General features: G+C 39.8%; 1 protein-coding gene across 4 annotated transcripts in view; it reads right to left on the bottom strand.

Annotated features, from left to right (window-relative positions):
- FAM168A (family with sequence similarity 168 member A) overlaps positions 1 to 18,281 on the bottom strand; it is a 247,712-nt gene that overhangs the window by 86,815 nt on the left and 142,616 nt on the right. The window lies entirely within an intron of this gene.

Genomic DNA, 18,281 nt, shown 5'->3' with positions numbered 1-18,281 from the left:
AGAAAAATTGCCAACCAAGATTTCTATATCCAGCAAAACTGTCCTTCAAAAAATGAGAGGGAAATTAAAATATTTGCAGTCAAAAATTCACTGAGAGAATTTGTGACCAAGACACTGGTTCTGCAAGAAATACTAAAGGAAGAACTAGAGACAGTAAGAAAAGATGGGAGAGAGGTGTGGAGAAGAGTGTAAAAATGAAAACGATCAGGAAAGGTAAAAAGAACAAAAATGAGATATGACATATAAAATCAAAAAGGCAAAATGACTGAAGAAAGTACTACCAGTACAGTAATAACATTAAATGTTAATGGATTAAACTCTCAAATCAAAAGACATAGACATGCTGAATAAATTAAAGAACAGGATCCATCTATATGCTGTCTTACAGGAAATACATCTTAGACCCAAGGATCAATACAGGTTGAAAGTGAAAGGTTGGGAAAAGACATTCCACACAAATAACAATCAGAAAAGAGCAGGAGTAGCTACACTAATATCCAACAAATTAGACTTCAAATGTAAAACAGTTAAAAGAGACAAAGAAGGATACTATGTACTAATAAAAGGAACAATTCAGCACGAAGACATAACAATCATAAATATGTAGGCACCGAGCCAGAATGCTCCAAAATACATGTGGCAAAGACTGAAAAGAGAAATAGACACATCTACCATAATAGTAGGAGATTTCAATTCTCCACTCTCATCAATGGACAGAACATCTAGACAGAGGATCAATAAAGAAACAGAGAATTTGAATAATACAATAAATGAGCTTGACTAAACAGACATTTATAGAAAATTACACCCCACAAAAGCAGGATACACCTTTTTATCAAGTGCTCATGGATCATTCTCAAGGATAGACCATATGCTGGGTCACAAAGCTAGTCTCAATAAATATAAAAAGATTGAAATCATACAAAACACCTTGTCAGATCATAAAGGAATGAAGCTGGAAATCAATAACAGGCAGAGTGCCAGAAAATTCACAAATACATAGAAACTCAACAACACACTCTTAAACAACTAGTGGGCCAAGGAAGAAATTACAAGAGAAATCAGTAAATATCTCAAGGTAAATGAAAATGAAAACACAACATATCAAAATTTATGGGATGCAGCAAAGGCAGTGCTAAAATGGAAATTTATTGCCCGAAATGTCTATATCAAAAAAGAATGAGGAAAAATCAAGGAATTAACTGTCCACTTGGAAGAATTAGAGAAAGAACAGCAAATTAACCCCAAAGCAAGCAAGAGGAAAGAAATAATGAAGAATAGAGCAGAAATAAATGAAATTGAGAACTTGAAAACAATCAAGAAAATCAACAAAATCAGAAGTTGGTTGTTGGAGAAAATCAATAAAATTGATGGACCCCTTAGCAAGGCTGACAAAAAAGAGAGAGGATGCAAATAAATAATATCAGAAATGGAAGAGGAGACATAACCACTGACCCCAGAGAAATGAAGGAAGTAATGAGAGGATACTATGAACAACTTTATGCTAATAAACTAGACAACGTAGATGAAATGGACAACTGTCTAGAAAGGCCTGAACAACCAACACTGACTTGAGAAGAAACAGACGACCTCAAAAATCCAATCACAAGTAAAGAAATTACAACAGGCATTAAGAAGCTCCCCCAAAAGTAAAGTCCAGGACCAGATCGCTTCACATGTGAATTCTACCAAATATTCCAGAAAGAATTAGTATCAATCCTGCTCAAACTCTTCAAAAAAATTGAAAAGGAGGGAAAGCTACCTAACTCATTCTACGAAGTCAACATTACCCTCATATCAAAGCCAGACAAAAATATTACAAGAAAAGAAAACTACAGACCAATCTCTCTAATGAATATAGATGCAAAAATCCTTGACAAAATTCTAGCAAATCGAATCCAGCAGCACATTAAAAAAATATACACCATGACCAAATAGGATTCTTCCCAGGTATGCACGGACGGTTCAACATAAGAAAATCAATTAATGTAATGTACCATATCAACTAATCAAAGCAGAAAAACCACAAGATCATTTTCATTGATGCAGCAAAGGCATTTGACAAAATTCAACAGCCTTTCTTGTTGAAAACACTTCAAAGGATAGGAATAGAAGGGAACTTCCTCAACATAATAAAAGGAATATATGAAAAACCCACAGCTAACATCATTCTCAATACGGAAAAACTGAAAACTTTCCCCCTAAGATCAGGTACAAAACAAAGACGTCCACTATCACCATTGTTATTCAACATTGTGTGGCAAGTTCTAGTCAGAGCAATTAGACAAGAAAAAGAAATACAAGACATTAAAATTGGAAAAGAAGGAAAACACTCACTGTTTGCAGATGATACGAATATGTAGAAAACCTAGAAAGGTCCACAGCAAAACTACTAGAGCTAATAAATGAGGACAACAAAGTGGCAGGTTATAAAATCAACACTCAAAAATCTGTAGTGTTTCTATACACTAGTAATGAACAATCTGAGGAGGAAATCAAGAAAAGAATTCCATTTACAATTACAACCAAAGAATAAAATATTTAGGAATAAACTTAACTAAAGATACAAAAACACCTATACAAAGAAAACTACATGAAATTCTCAAAAGAAATCACAGAAGACCTGCATGAGGAAGAATAAAGGAAGGTCAATAATGTAGGGTGTTGTTCCAGGACACTTCTGGATATAGTAACAGGACTTCTCAGGCTGCAACTGCCCCAGGTACAGGCAGAAGCAAGCTCATTTGGGGGCTTGTCTGGAGCCTGTGCTTCCCCAGGGTAGGGGTGAAGCCCAACTCAGGTGAAATACCTCCCTCAAGGAATTCAGACACCAGGCCTTTGTAATTTGAAGCCATTTAAACCAGCCTACAACCTCTCCTCTGTCTCCACCACACCCCCAGCAAGGAGAGTCCGCCAAAGTTAAAGGTACTGCATCATCTTATGCTGGTGGGACTTGCAGGTAGACAAGCACCACATACTTGTCAGGATAAGAAAAACAGAGCCCAGAGACTTCACAGGAAAGTCTTTCAAACAGGTAACTCTTTCCTCCTGATAGAAAGCCAGTTGGTCTGGGAAAATCCAGCTGGGGTCTATAATACCTAAGCAGACCCTCCTAAGGGTGGGGGAAAAAAAGGTACCATACAAGCAGGGCAAGAAACAAGAAAACAAGAACTGAAAAATTCTCCTCTGTTAAACAAAACTTAAGCTAGAGGTCCAGATAAAGCTGAAATGAATGTCAAAGAACAGACAGACAACAAATTCATTCAGCAAGAAAACCCTAGATAAAGTAAGTGAAGGCAATCTCTAGAATAAACTAATTAAGATAATTACATGCCTAGACACCACCAAAAAATAACAAATCACATTAGCAAAATTGAAGGTATGGCCCAGTCAAAGGAACAAACCAACAATTCAAATGACATACAGGAGCTGAAACAATTAATTCAGAATGTACAAACAGACATGGAAAACCTCATCAAAACCCAAATCAATGAATTGAGAGAGGATATGAAGCAGGCAAGGAATGAACAAATAGAAGAAATCGAAAGTCTGAAAAAAACAAATCACAGGACTTATGGGAATGAAAGGCAAGGTAGAAGAGATGAAAATAACAATGGAAACTTACAATGGTACATTTCGAAAGGTAGAACATAGGATTAGTGAACTGGAGGACAGAACATCTGAAATCTGGCAAGAAAAAGAAAATATAGGGAAAAAAATGGAAATATATGACAGGGACTCAGGGAATTGAAAGACAATATGAAGTGCACAAATACACATGTTGTGGGTATCCCAGAAGGAGAAGAGAAGGGAAAAGGAGGAGAAAAACTAATGGAGGAAATTGTTACTGAAAATTTCCCAACCCTTATGAAAGACTTAAAATTACAGATCCAAGAAGTGCAGCGTACCCCAAAGAGAACAGATACAAATAGAAATACTCCAAGACACTTACTAATCAGAATGTCAGAGGTCAAAGAGAAAGAGAGACTCTTGAAAGCAGCAAGAGAAAAGCAATCCATCACTGTCATGGTTAGGGACAGGTGTCAACTTGGCCTAGTTGTGGTACCTGTTCATCTGATTGGGCAAGCGCTGGCCTGTCTGTTGCAATGAGGACATTTCATAGGATTAGGTCATGATCACGTCAGCTACATCCACAGCTGATTCCATTTGTAATCAGCCAAAGGGGAGTGTCTTCTGCAATTAGTGATGCTAAATCCAATCATGGGAAGCCTTTTAAGGAGGACTCAGAGGAGACAGGTTCCATTCCTGCTTTGGCTGGTGAGCCTCTCCTGTGGAGTTCATCCAGGCCATCCATTGGAGTCATCGGCTTTGCAGCCTGCCCTGTGGATTTTGGACTCTGCGTTCCTACGGTCACGTGAGACACTTTCATAAATTTTATATTTGCAAGTGTTCCCTGTTGGTTCTGTTTCTCTAGAGAACCCTAACTAATACATCTTGGTACCGGGAGTGGTTCTTAGGGAACAGAATCTTAAAAATGGGTTTTTATGAATGGTTTTCTACTCTGACTGGGCTCAGAGACACTAAGGACTCTGATTCCCGTAATCAGAATGACACTCCCAATCCATGGACTGAGTTGGCAAAGGAGATAGTCAAAATATCATCATTCGATTCTCCTAATGCTTCGCTTGTACGAAGCCAGACTCTGGGGGATAATGTTTTTGACACCTTTACAGAGTTTTGTAGGAATAAGAGTTATAGAGATGTTGGGTGGTTGTTGTTAGATACACTGTCTACATTAAAGGGTGAAAGGGATGGGCTTAAGGCTTCAAACAAGAAGCTTAAGTGCCGTCTGAAAGATATAGAGGTTTCTATGAGTATCCTGAAGGAAAATTTTATTTCCTGTAGCCGTAGACTTGAGATCTCTGAAAATCAGACTCAGAATCTTATTGTTAGAGTAGCAACTTTACAACGTAAACTGAAATCTCAGTCTTGCATGGTGTCTGCCATTAAAGTGAGGGCATTGATTGGAAAGGAGTGGGACCCTGAAAAATGGGATGGTGACATATGGATTGATAATGATGTTGGGGGTGAGGTAGAAACCCTAGACCATGCTGAGCCTTCTTTAGATAACCCTGTAATAGTCTGCCCTGAGGACATAGCCGCCCCACCTCCAGCTTGCCTTGAGGAATTGGCCACCCAACCTCCTCCTGAAGGGATTAGCCCTAGAGTTATTAATCCTGTTTCACCAGATGAAACTGCAAATGGAAGCCCTGAAGCAAATGGCTTGGAAGATATTTCTAATTCTTTTCATGACCCACCCCCACCACCCCTCATTTCTTCTAGACCTATAACTAGACTAAAGTCCCAACAGGGCTCTAAAGGTGAGGTACAAAGTATCACACATGAGGAGGTACGTTATACTGCAAAAGAACTGTGTGAGTTTTCCAATTTATATAGACAGAAATCGGGAATATGTGTGGCAATGGATTTTAAGAGTGTGGGATAATGGTGGGAGGAACATAAGGCTGGATCAGGCTGAATTTATTGATATGGGCCCACTAAGCAGAGATTCTGCATTCAATGTTATAGCTAGAGCAGTTAGAAAAGGTGTTAACAGCTTGTTTGGGTGGTTGGTTGAAACATGGATCAAAAGGTGGCCAACATTACCTGAGGTTGAAATGCCAGAACTGCCCTGGTATAATGTAGATGAGGGGATCCAGAGGCTTAGAGAGATTGGGATGTTAGAGTGGATTTATCATGCAAAGCCTGCTCTTACACCCCAGGAATGTCCAGAGGATGCACCTTTTACCAGAACAGTGAGAAATAAATTTGTAAGACTAGCACCATCATCCCTCAAGAGCTCTGTGGTTGCACTTCTCTGTAGGTCAGATATTACTGTAGGAACTGCTGTCACTGAGCTGGAATCCTTAAACACAATGGGGATGACAGGATCCCGAGTTGGCAGAAGCCAGATGGCAGCACTTAATCACCAAAGACAGGGAAGACGTGGGTATTATAATAGACAACAAACTCAAAGGAGGCATCAAAATGATATGACACGCAGAGATTTGTGGCATTGGCTAGTAAATCATGGGGTGCCTAGAAATACAATAGAAGGGCAGTCTACTAAATTCTTGTTGGAGCTGTATAAACAAAAGAGTTCTAGGTCAAGGGAACAGAAGTCTAACCTGAATTACAAAAACACAGAGTCACGGCCCCTTAACCAATTTCCAGACTTGAAACAGTTTACAGACCCTGAGCCCCTTGAATGAAGGGGAGGCCAGGTCCCTATGGGGAAGAAACCTGTTACACTGCCACAAATTTATACTGTTAACCTTCCTCTAAGTCTTCCCCAAGGAAACCGACGGCCTTTTACCAGGGTAACTGTGCATTGGGGAAAAGGAAATGATCAGATATTTCGGGGATTATTAGACACTGGTTCAGAAGTGACATTAATTCCAGGGGACCCAAAACGTCACTCTGGACCACCAGTCAGAGTGGGGGCTTATGGAGGCCAGGTGATCAATGGAGTTTTAGCTCAGGTTCGTCTCACAGTGGGTCCAGTGGGCCCCCGGACCCATCCTGTAGTTATTTCCCCAGTTCCGGAATGTATAATTGGCATAGACATACTGAGCAACTGGCAGAATCCCCACGTTGGTTCTCTGACTCGTGCAGTGAGGGCTATTATGGTGGGAAAGGCCAAGTGGAAGCCACTAGAACTGCCCCTACCAAGCAAAATAGTAAAACAAAAGCAATACCGTATTCCTGGAGGGATTGCAGAGATTACTGCCACTCTTAAGGACTTGAAAGATGCAGGGGTGGTGATTCCCACCACATCCCCATTCAACTCTCCTATTTGGCCTGTGCAGAAAACAGATGGGTCTTGGAGAATGACAGTGGATTATCGTAAACTCAACCAGGTGGTAACTTCAATTGCAGCTGCTGTTCCAGATGTAGTATCATTGCTTGAGCAAATCAATACATCTCCTGGTACCTGATATGCAGCTATTGATCTGGCAAATGCTTTTTTCTCAATAGCTATTAGTAAGGACCACCAGAAACAGTCTGCTTTCAGCTGGCAAGGTCAGCAATATACTTTCACTGTCCTACCTCAGGGGTATATCAACTCTCCAGCCCTATGTCATAATCTTGTTCGCAGAGACCTTGATCGTTTCTCCCTCCCACGAGACATCACACTGGTCCATTATATTGATGATATCATGTTGATTGGACCTAGTGAGCAAGAAGTAGCAACTACTCTAGATTTACTGGTAAGGCATTTGCGTGTCAGAGGATGGGAGATAAATCCAACAAAAATACAGGGGCCTTCCACCTCAGTAAAATTTCTAGGTGTCCAGTGGTGTGGGGCATGTCGAGATATCCCTTCTAAGGTGAAGGATAAATTGCTGCATCTGGCCCCTCCCACAACCAAAAAAGAGGCACAACGCCTAGTGGGTCTTTTTGGATTTTGGCGACAACATATTCCTCATTTGGGTGTGCTACTCCAGCCCATTTATCGAGTGACCAGAAAAGCTGCTAATTTTGAGTGGGGACCTGAACAAGAGGAGGCTCTGCGACAGGTCCAGGCTGCTGTGCAAGCTGCTCTGCCACTTGGGCCATATGATCCAGCAGATCCAATGGTGCTGGAAGTGTCAGTGGCAAATAGAGATGCTGTCTGGAGCCTTTGGCAGGCCCCTATAGGAGAATCACAACGCAGACCCTTAGGATTTTGGAGCAAAGCCTTACCATCTGCTGCAGATAACTACTCTCCTTTTGAGAAACAGCTTTTGGCCTGCTACTGGGCCTTAGTAGAGACTGAATGCTTAACCATGGGCCACCAAGTTACCATGAGACCTGAGTTGCCTATCATGAGTTGGGTGTTGTCTGACACACCAAGCCATAAAGTTGGGTGTGCACAGCAGCACTCTATTGTAAAGTGGAAATGGTATATACGAGATAGAGCCAGAGCAGGTCCTGAAGGCACAAGTAAGTTACATGAAGAAGTGGCACAAATGCCCATGGTTTCCACTCCTGCTGCCACATTACCTTCTCTTTCCCAGACCAGAGCTATGGCCTCTTGGGGAGTTCCTTACAGTGAATTGACTGAGGAAGAGAAAACTCGGGCCTGGTTTACAGATGGTTCAGCACGATATGCAGGTACCACCCGAAAGTGGACAGCTGCAGCATTACAACCCCTTTCTGGGGTGTCCTTGAAGGACAGTGGTGAGGGGAAATCCTCCCAGTGGGCAGAACTTCGAGCAGTGCACCTGGTTGTTCATTTTGCTTGGAAGGAAAACTGGCCAGAGGTGCGTTTGTATACTGACTCATGGGCTGTTGCTAATGGTTTGGCTGGATGGTCAGGGACTTGGAAAGACCACAATTGGAAAATTGGTGACAAAGAGGTCTGGGGAAGAAGTATGTGGATAGACCTTTCTGAGTGGGCTAAAAACATGAAGATATTTGTGTCCCATGTGAATGCACACCAGAGGGTGACTTCAGCAGAGGAAGATTTTAATAATCAAGTGGATAAGATGACCCGTTCTATGGATACCAGTCAGCCTCTTTCCCCAGCAACTCCTGTTACTGCCCAATGGGCTCATGAACAAAGTGGTCATGGTGGTAGGGATGGAGGTTATGCATGGGCTCAGCAACATGGACTTCCACTCACCAAGGCTGACCTGGCTACAGCCACTACTGAGTGCCCAATCTGCCAGCAGCAGAGACCCACACTCAGCCCCCGATATGGCACCATTCCCCGAGGTGACCAGCCAGCTACATGGTGGCAGGTTGATTACATTGGACCACTCCCTTCATGGAAGAGGCAGCGATTTGTTCTAACTGGAATAGACACATACTCTGGATATGGGTTTGCTTTCCCTGCACGCAATGCTTCTGCCAAAACTACTATCCGTGGGCTTACAGAATGCCTTATGCATCGTCATGGTATTCCACATAGCATTGCTTCGGATCAAGGAACACACTTCACAGCAAATGAAGTGCGAGAATGGGCACATGTTCATGGAATTCTCTGGTCTTACCGTGTTCCCCATCATCCAGAAGCTGCTAGATTGATAGAACGGTGGAATGGCCTTTTGAAAACTCAATTACGGTGCCAACTAGGTGGCAAAAACTTGAAAGGCTGGGGTAATGTTCTCCAGGAAGCTGTGTATGCTCTGAATCAGCGTCCACTGTATGGTGCTGTTTCTCCCATAGCCAGGATCCATGGGTCCAGGAACCAAGGGGTGGAAATGGGTGTGGTGCCACTCACTATTACTCCTAGTGATCCACTGGGAAAATTTTTGCTTCCTGTCCCTGCTACCCTGAGTTCTGCTGGTCTACAGGTTTTAGTTCCAAAACGGGGTGTGCTTTCTCCAGGAGAAACAACAGTGATACCACTGAACTGGAAGTTAAGATTGCCACCTGGCCACTTTGGGCTACTTATGCCTCTGGATCAACACACCAAGAAGGGGATTACATTATTGTCTGGGGTAATTGACCCTGACTATCAGAAGGAAGTAGGACTGCAACTACATAATGGAGGTAAAGAAGAGTTTTCTTGGAATATAGGAGATCCCCTAGGGCGTCTATTAGTACTACCATGCCCTGTGATTAAAATCAATGGAAAACTGCAACAACACAATCCAGGCAGGACCACTAATGGCTCTGAGACTTCAGGAATGAAGGTTTGGGTCACCCCACCAGGCAAAGAACCACAGCCAGCTGAAGTGCTTGCTGAGGGGGAAGGGAACATGGAATGGGTAGTGGAAGAAGGTAGTGATAAATATGAACTTCGACCACGTGATCAGTTACAGAAACGAGGACTGTAATGCTGTTTTGTTTGTGTTATACTATTTAAGTTGTAAGATATCAAGTTTAAGAATGAATGTTGCCCAAGGATTTGCACGCTATTCTGGAGAGATTTAATGTGTTTCCAGTTATATGCAGGACAGCTGAGTATTGTCAGGAAAAAAAAATGTGCGTTTATTTGTTTTCATTTGGAAATTAAGTATGGTCTAAGGTGATATACATACATATATATATATATATATATATATATATATATATGTGCCAAGTTGACAAGAGGTGGACTGTCATGGTTAGGGACAGGTGTCAACTTGGCCTAGTTGTGGTACCTGTTCATCTGATTGGGCAAGCGCTGGCCTATTTGTTGCAATGAGGACATTCCATAGGATTAGGTCATGATCACGTCAGCTACGTCCACAGCTGATTCCATTTGTAATCAGCCAAAGGGGAGTGTCTTCTGCAATTAGTGATGCTAAATCCAATCATGGGAAGCCTTTTAAGGAGGACTCAGAGGAGACAGGTTCCATTCCTGCTTTGGCTGGTGAGCCTCTCCTGTGGAGTTCGTCCAGGCCATCCATTGGAGTCATCGGCTTCGCAGCCTGCCCTGTGGATTTTGGACTCTGCGTTCCTACGGTCACGTGAGACACTTTCATAAATTTTATATTTGCAAGTGTTCCCTGTTGGTTCTGTTTCTCTAGAGAACCCTAACTAATACAATCACATACAAGGGAGGCCCAATAAGACTATATGTAAATTTCTCAGCAGAAACCATGGAAGCAAGAAGATAGTGGGATGATATATTTAAATTATTAAAAGAGAAAAACTGCCAACCAAGAATTCTATACCCAGCAAAACTGTCCTTCAAAAATGAGGGAGAAATTAAAACATTTTCAGACAAAAAATCACTGAGAGAATTTATGACCAAGACACCAGCTCTGCAAGAAATACTAAAGGGAGCTCTAGAGACAGATACGAGGACAGAAGAGAGAGATGTGGAGAAGAGTGTAGAAAGACTATGAGTAAAGGTAAAAAGAAGGAAAATTAGGTATGACATATAAAATCCAGAAAGCAAAACAGTAGAAGAAAGTGTTAGTACTCATGCAGTAATAACACTAAATGTTAATGGATTAAACTTCCCAATTAAAAGACACAGACTGGCAGAATGGATTACAAAACAGGACCCATCTATACGCTGTCTCTACTCAAAGGACATGAGGACAAGGTCACAAACGGACATTTGCACACCAATGTTTACAGCAGCATTATTTACAATTACCAAGAGATGGAAACAGCCAAAATGTCCATCAACAGACGGATGGCTAAACAAACTGTGGCATATACATAAGATGGAATATTGTGCAGCTGTAACACAGAATAAAGTTATGAAGTATGTAACAACATGAATGAACCTTAAGGACATTATGCTGAGTGTAATTAGCCAGAAACAAAAGGACAAATACTGCATGGTCTCACTGATATGAACTGACATTAGTGAATAAACTTGGAATATTTCGTTGGTAACAGAAACCATCAGGAGACAGAAATACGGTAAGATATTGGGTAACTGGAGCTGAAGGGATACAGATTGTGCAACAGGACTGAATATAAAAACTCAGAAATGGACAGCACAATATTACCTAACTGTAATACAATTATATTAAAACACTGAATGAAGCTGCATATGAGAATGATAGAGGGAGGAGGGCTGGGGCATAAATGAAATCACAAAGAAAGATAGATGATAAAGATTGAGATGGTATAATCTAGGAATGCCTAGAGTGTATAATGATAGTGACTAAATATACAAATTAAAAAAATGTTTTTGCATGAGGAAGAACAAAAGAATGTCATTACTGAAGTGTGCTGAAAATAGATGGTAATTAGTATTTTAAAATTTTAACTTATGTGTGAGACTAAAGCAAAACATGTTTATTTGGTACAAATTTATATTTTGACTAGTGCATCTCCTAATATAACTTATGTAGATGGTTGACTGAAACCTTAAGTACATGGTACTTTGGGTAGGACATGAGATTTTGTTGGTTTGTCCCTGATGAATCCCAGAGTTTTATGATCAGTGAGTGGAAAAGTATTTGGAAAGTCCCCTTCGGAGAATGGTGAGAATGGGGGAAAACTCAACTTCCCCAAGCTGAATTCTTGATATTTTCACAAGCAGTGTGGACAACCAAAGCCATATGCTGAAACCCCAGTCTTGGGGTTTGTTCATATGAAACTTAACCCCACATAGGATAGGTCAAGCCTACTGAAATTTAAGCCTAAGAGTCACCCCCAAGAGAACCTCTTTTGTTGCTTAGGTGTGGCCTCTCTCTCCAGCCAACACAGCAAGCAGACTCACCACCCTCCCCATCTATGTGGGACATGACTCCCAGGGGTGTGGACCTTCCTGGCAACATGGGACAAAAATGCTAGAATGAGCTGGACCTCAGCATCAAGGAAATGAGAGAATCTTCTCAACCAAAAGGAGGAAGAGTGAAATGAGACAAAATAAAGTGTCAATGGCTGAGCAATTCCAAACAGAGTCAAGAGGTTTTCCTGGAGGTTGTTTTTAAGTACTAAATAGATATCACCTGTTTAGTTAAAGTGTAATGGAGAGGCTGGAGGGAAATGCCTGAAAATGTGGAGCTGTGCTCTGGTGGCCATATTTCTTGAAGATAATTGCATGATGATAAGGCTGTCACAGTGTGACTGTGTAGCTTTGAAAGCCTTGTGTCTTATGCTCCTTTTATCTACCTTATCAATGGACAAGTAAAACATATGGACTAAACATAATTAAATAATAGGGGGAACAAATGTTAAAATAAATTTTGTAGACTGAAATGCTGGTGATTGGGGAAGGGGTGGGGTAAGGGGTATGGTATGTATGAATTTTTTTCTGTTGTCTGTTTCTTTTTCTGAATTGATGCAAATGTTCTAAGAAATGATCATGATGATGAATATGCAACTATGTCATGATATTGTGAATTACTGATTATATATGTAGAATGGAATGATCATATATTAAGAATGTTTGTGTTTGTTGTTATATATATATATTTTTTTAAATTAAAAAATTAAAAAAAACACCTCTACTAAGTAACCTTTATGAAGGAGGATAAAGGGTTTAGGATTTGGGTTACTGCAGAGAAAGATCTTGTACTGATACATCAGATTATTCCTGGTAAATGCAAGCTATTATTTCATTAATTATCAAGGTTGTCTAATTGATAAACTGCTGTGTCAAATACTAAGCTGCTTCTTAAATCGAGTGTTTATTTTTTTTTAGATAAAAGAAAGACTTTAGAAAAAATGGTAGAAAAAAGATGGTGAAGTCTTCAAACATATCAAATTTCCTAGCTTTTCCCTGCAGAAGATAAGTTAACCCTACTTATAATTATGCTAAGAGTCACCCTAGAGAACCACTTTTGTTGCTCAGATATGGCATCTCTCCCTAAGCCAACTCAGTAGGTGAACTCACTGTCCTCCCCAATACATGAGATATGACTCCCAAGGATGTAAATCTCCCTGGCAACACGGGACCCGGCATTCTGGAATTGAGAAAGCCTTCTCAACCAAAAGGGGGAAGAGAGAAATGAGTCAAAATAAAGTTTCAGTGGCTAAGAGATTTCAAACAGAGGTGAGAGGTTATCCTGGAGGTTATTCTCATGCATTATATAGATATATCCCTTTACAGTTTATGGTGTATTGGAGTGGCTAGAGGGAAATATCTGAAACTGTTGAGCTGTGTGTTCCAGTGGCTTTGGTTCTTGGAGACAATTGTGTAACTATATAGCTTTTACAACGTGACTGGGTGATTGTGAAAACTCTGTGTCTAATGAACCTTTTATTCAGCGTATGGACACACGAGTAAAAAAAATATGGATAAAAATGAATAAATAAGAGGGGATAAAGGGTAAAATATATTTGGTAGATTGAAATACTAGTGGTAAATGAGAAGGAGGGGAACAGGGCATGGGATGTATGAGTTTTTTCTTTTTATTTCTTTTTCTGGAGTGATGCAAATGTTCTAAAAATGATCACAGTAATGAATACACAACTATGTGTATCTGTGCCATTATTGTACACCATATATGGACTGTATGTATGTGAAGATTTGTCAGTAAAAATATATTTTAAAAAACTTCCGTAGTCTTCCAACTTTGAGTTTCATGTGTTTTGCTGGGATTTTTGTGGTGTTTGGACACATGTATGCTGCAGGCTGAATCTAGGAAATTTGTTAACAGCCAACCACAAGAGTAGGGTGAATAAACACCTGAGATGGTAAGTGAGCCACCGGAGGATTGAGACATGGCAGGGCAGGATAAAGGGAACGAAGGATGAAACCATGGTTGTTATTTTCTAGTACAGAGATAATGAATATACAGACCTGGAGCAGGGAGACCTAGGTTTCTGACCCAGCTCCAACACTTTCTGCTCAAGTGTTCTTCTCCATCTTCTCAACTATAAAATGATGGATGAGTTTAAGGGTCCCATCTGTTTTCATATTTCACAATTCTTCGTAATTGGGTTTTAGAAATGTCATCATGAGTCAATGGCTGGCCCTGTTACATTTACTACTTTAAGCAGTCTTGTGAAAGAGGAATTCCTAATCCTTTTCACTTAGTTTTTTTTGAAGCTGATGATACCAAAGCCCAGAAAATTTAGTAATTTCTCTGTTGTCATATAGTTTTTAAGTGGCAGAATCAGGTCTATGATAAGTCACTAACTCTATATCCCATGCTCTTTTCCCTACAGATGTACACTTATTGCTGTACATTATAGTATCCATCAATGACAGTGGTGCAACGGTGGCTTAGCAGCAGAATTCTCACCTGCCATGCCAGAGACCCAGGTTCGATCACCAGAGCATGCCCATGTAAAATAAAAAAAAATAATAAAAAACATCAACTGAGCTTCAACTATGAGCCAGGCACAGTGCTAGGGGCTTTCTAAACATTTTCAAGGACCTGCAAATCAACAATCTGTAAAAGTATTATTAATCCCATTTTACAGTTGAAGAAACTGAGATTCAGAAAGGTTCAATAACTTGTCCAAGATCCTACAACTAATTGGTGCCAGAGCCTAGATTTCCAGCTCACATCTGACAACTCCAAAGCCTGTCCTCTTTCTAGCATATATACCAGACCTCTAGGAAATACCCAGACATTGATACCATCACAGCATTTAAATAAAAGAAAGGAAAAGGAAAAGAAAAGGACATTTAGGCCTTTCCTCTACTGACTACCTTTCAAATTTCTAGCAAAGAAATCTGCCCAAGGCCTTTCAGAAAAATGAATACCCCACCTTTAAGAGGTCATTGTCATGGTGAATCTAGGTGAAGGATATTCACTGAACTTACCATCTATGCTTAAGTATTTTAAAGTACATGAACATACTACATTCTCCAAATCCACTTCTCCAAGATGTACAAGGAGCTAGTTATAACTACGTCATAGGACTGTTCCAAGTTTAAAAATAGATAATGTCTATTAAACATGGAGCTTGTTTTTACACACACAGTAACTGTTCAGTAAAGGGTAGTTACAGGGAGAAAGCAGAGCAGGGGAGTGACAGGATATTGTCAACTGCTACATGACATCTGCTTACTAGAATTCTTATATTGGCAAGCTATATTTTATTTCCCATCTGACTGTTGCCACTACCCCACTGCCTCTGAAACAGATGACACGTACCACAATGGACTTGACCCTCCAACTTTTGCTTCTTCTGCCCACCCTCCTCAACAGCTGACTAGGATCAGATTTCCAGTTCCTTGAAGGGGAGGTTTGCTAGTTCTAGAAACTGAAAAGACAATCCTCTCCCCTCTAGTTCATCTCTGGGAGCAGTGAAGGGAGCACATATTTTAAAGTAGATCAGCTTGCTATAACAGAAAGCATATATACTTGGAAATCATAAAGCCTGGACTTCAAATCTTGGCCAAGTCATATGACCTGAATTAATCTATTACAGTTTCTTTATCTGTAAAAGAGAAGTTCTATGAAATTTATGATTCATAAAGATTAAAATTAGTATAAAGTACCTAGTACGTGCTTGATAAATGGTAATTAATATTTTATTGTTATTAATAATAACAAATGTTTACCATAATGTACTATATTTGGCATTTGTTAACAAATTATTTCACTTGGATCTTCTATTTACAGGAATATGGAAAAAAAAGAAAACCTAAAAATCTGCTGACTGCAAACCCTAGAAAAGCTGTTTAAAATATAACAAATATCTTGGTCTAGGCAGAGTAGAGGTTTTAAGAAAAAGAAATCCCCACGGTTAAAAAATGAAGAGGAAACTAAAAAACCAGGCACTCTTAAGTAGTGAGCTGATGCTGAGCTGCTGTGGGAATTTTCAGTCTAGGCAATCTAAGGGCTTTCTTTTTTATAGCCCCTGGTGAAGGAGATGAGGCTGTGGGCACTGGAGGGGCCAAGAGCTGGAATTCAAATTCCCTGCATAAAGCTGGGACACCAGAAGAGTCATACAGTAGATCCAAAAAAAAAAAAAATCAGTCCCAAAGTACAGAAAGACAGAAGAAGCTTGGGCTAAAAAAGAAAACATCTCCCTAAGAAACTTTGGCCGGTGTGAAGTCTGAATTTATACTACTTGTATAGGGTTTATTTATACTATGTATGTGGTCCTAGAATGTCCAGTTAAGAAATTTAGTTATAACATAGTTCCAAGCTGATTATATCTCTCAGCGATTAGTAGAAACAAAACAATCCTCCCACTCTTTTGAGGAATATTAATTATCTCATTTAATCTTTGCAACTGTCCTATGAACAAGACAATATTAGCCCAGTTCATAGGAGAAATTAAGTTCAGGAAAGTGAACATGTCCAAAGTAACTCAACTATTATTACCTGTCAGAACTGGGATCTGAATGTGGTTGTTATTCATTCAATCAAAACACATTTACCAAGTTCTATTAGTGCCAAGATGAGACAATAGTTTGTTCCCTTTCCTGTATATCACTGTCTAATCTTTTCTTTATGCAAATACATAAATACATAAATGCAACTGTTTTCCTCCTTCTCAAATTTAGCAATTCAGTAAGAATTAAGGTGGCCAGGATCACAGCAAGCAGGAAACCAAAACCCCACAGGATTCCCCTGGGCTCTTCTGTCTGCCAAGGCAGCTCAGCCCCTCTGGCAAATGAATTTAGGTTCCTGAAACACCCTGAAATGGGAAGAGAAAAAGCACTATGCTCTCTGAGCTACTGTGGTGTGGAGTACTGCCCTGATTATTGGAATCAATTTTATTAGTACAAATATACAATAGAAGTTCAAACAGAAAATGTTTCTTATAAGGTTACATAAGAGTAATAATAATAAGGGTCACAAAACTGCTGTGATGGATACAAGTATGTAAAATTGTAAGATAAAGATGACAGCTGCTATCATGAGGCTCAACTTCCAATATATTTCTGAATGTTATGTTGTTTGCACAGAATTCAGAAAATCCTGATTTACAAACATAAACAACTACAAATGGTAACAGGATTTTTTTTTAATTAACATGGATTCTTAGAAGCATAAGTTAACTCACTGATCATCTTAAATGGGAGGGGGACCGTTTTATAAAAATAGTTTGAAATATCTTTAAAAAATCAAATCAATGCTTGAGGAGCCTCTGAAGCACTACCTTACAGGTTCTTGTAGAACACAGTTTGTTAGTAATAATATAAGGAGTTCTCTGAGATTCCTCCAGTTCTCAGTCTAAAATTCTACACAGCATATCCACTAAAGTGCAAAGTTATGAGGAGGAAGTGATATATTCCAGTTTCCACTCACTGCTAATAGCTCTCTTCTGAGGAAAAACTCTACCAGCCTCCGATTCTGCCACCATGATCTTAATCTCCTTTTCGAGTCTCATTTCCCACTTCTTTCCCTTCTACTCTTTATCCCAGCTAATCTCAAGTACTGATCATACCTTCTTACCTCCACGTGTTTATCTCATTACCTTCACCTTGGATTTATATTCAGTAAATATTTTTGAAGGCTTCTTATGTGTCAAGTACTATCTTAGATAACTTACATACTTTCTTTTTTCATTCACCAAGGCTCTCGAAGATTAAAAAACTTGCCTAAGGTCAAGTAAGGAAAATAATACTTTATGATAAACTGAGCTTAGAGCTGAGTTCTCAAAGAATAAAGCAAAGTTGTCAGGGGATGATAGCAATCCAGACAGAGGGACAATATATGTAAAAGCAGAGAAGTAGTAAACAGCTTACGTGCAGTTCAAAAAAAGCATTCAGAGTCAGAAGAACTGGATTCAAATATCTATTGTGGTTTTGTGGCCTTTAACTGTGCCTAGGGTTTACTCATCTGTGAAATTGTAATATTAAGCTGCATCTTCTATAATTGTTTCAAGCTTAAAATGAAATAAGGTATTCATCTACCAGGCCCATGGTAGAGTCTCAATAAAAGTTAGCATCCCCTCTTTCCCCTAGTTCGCAATGATCCACAGTCTCAAGAATGTTATTTCTATCTCCACTGGACCCCAGATGT

This window comes from Tamandua tetradactyla, chromosome 8, assembly GCF_023851605.1.
Source record: "Tamandua tetradactyla isolate mTamTet1 chromosome 8, mTamTet1.pri, whole genome shotgun sequence".
Classification (NCBI taxonomy): Eukaryota; Metazoa; Chordata; class Mammalia; order Pilosa; family Myrmecophagidae; genus Tamandua; species Tamandua tetradactyla.
The sequence above is the reverse complement of the archived record's forward strand: the minus strand, read 5'-3'. Positions and strand labels throughout refer to the sequence as shown.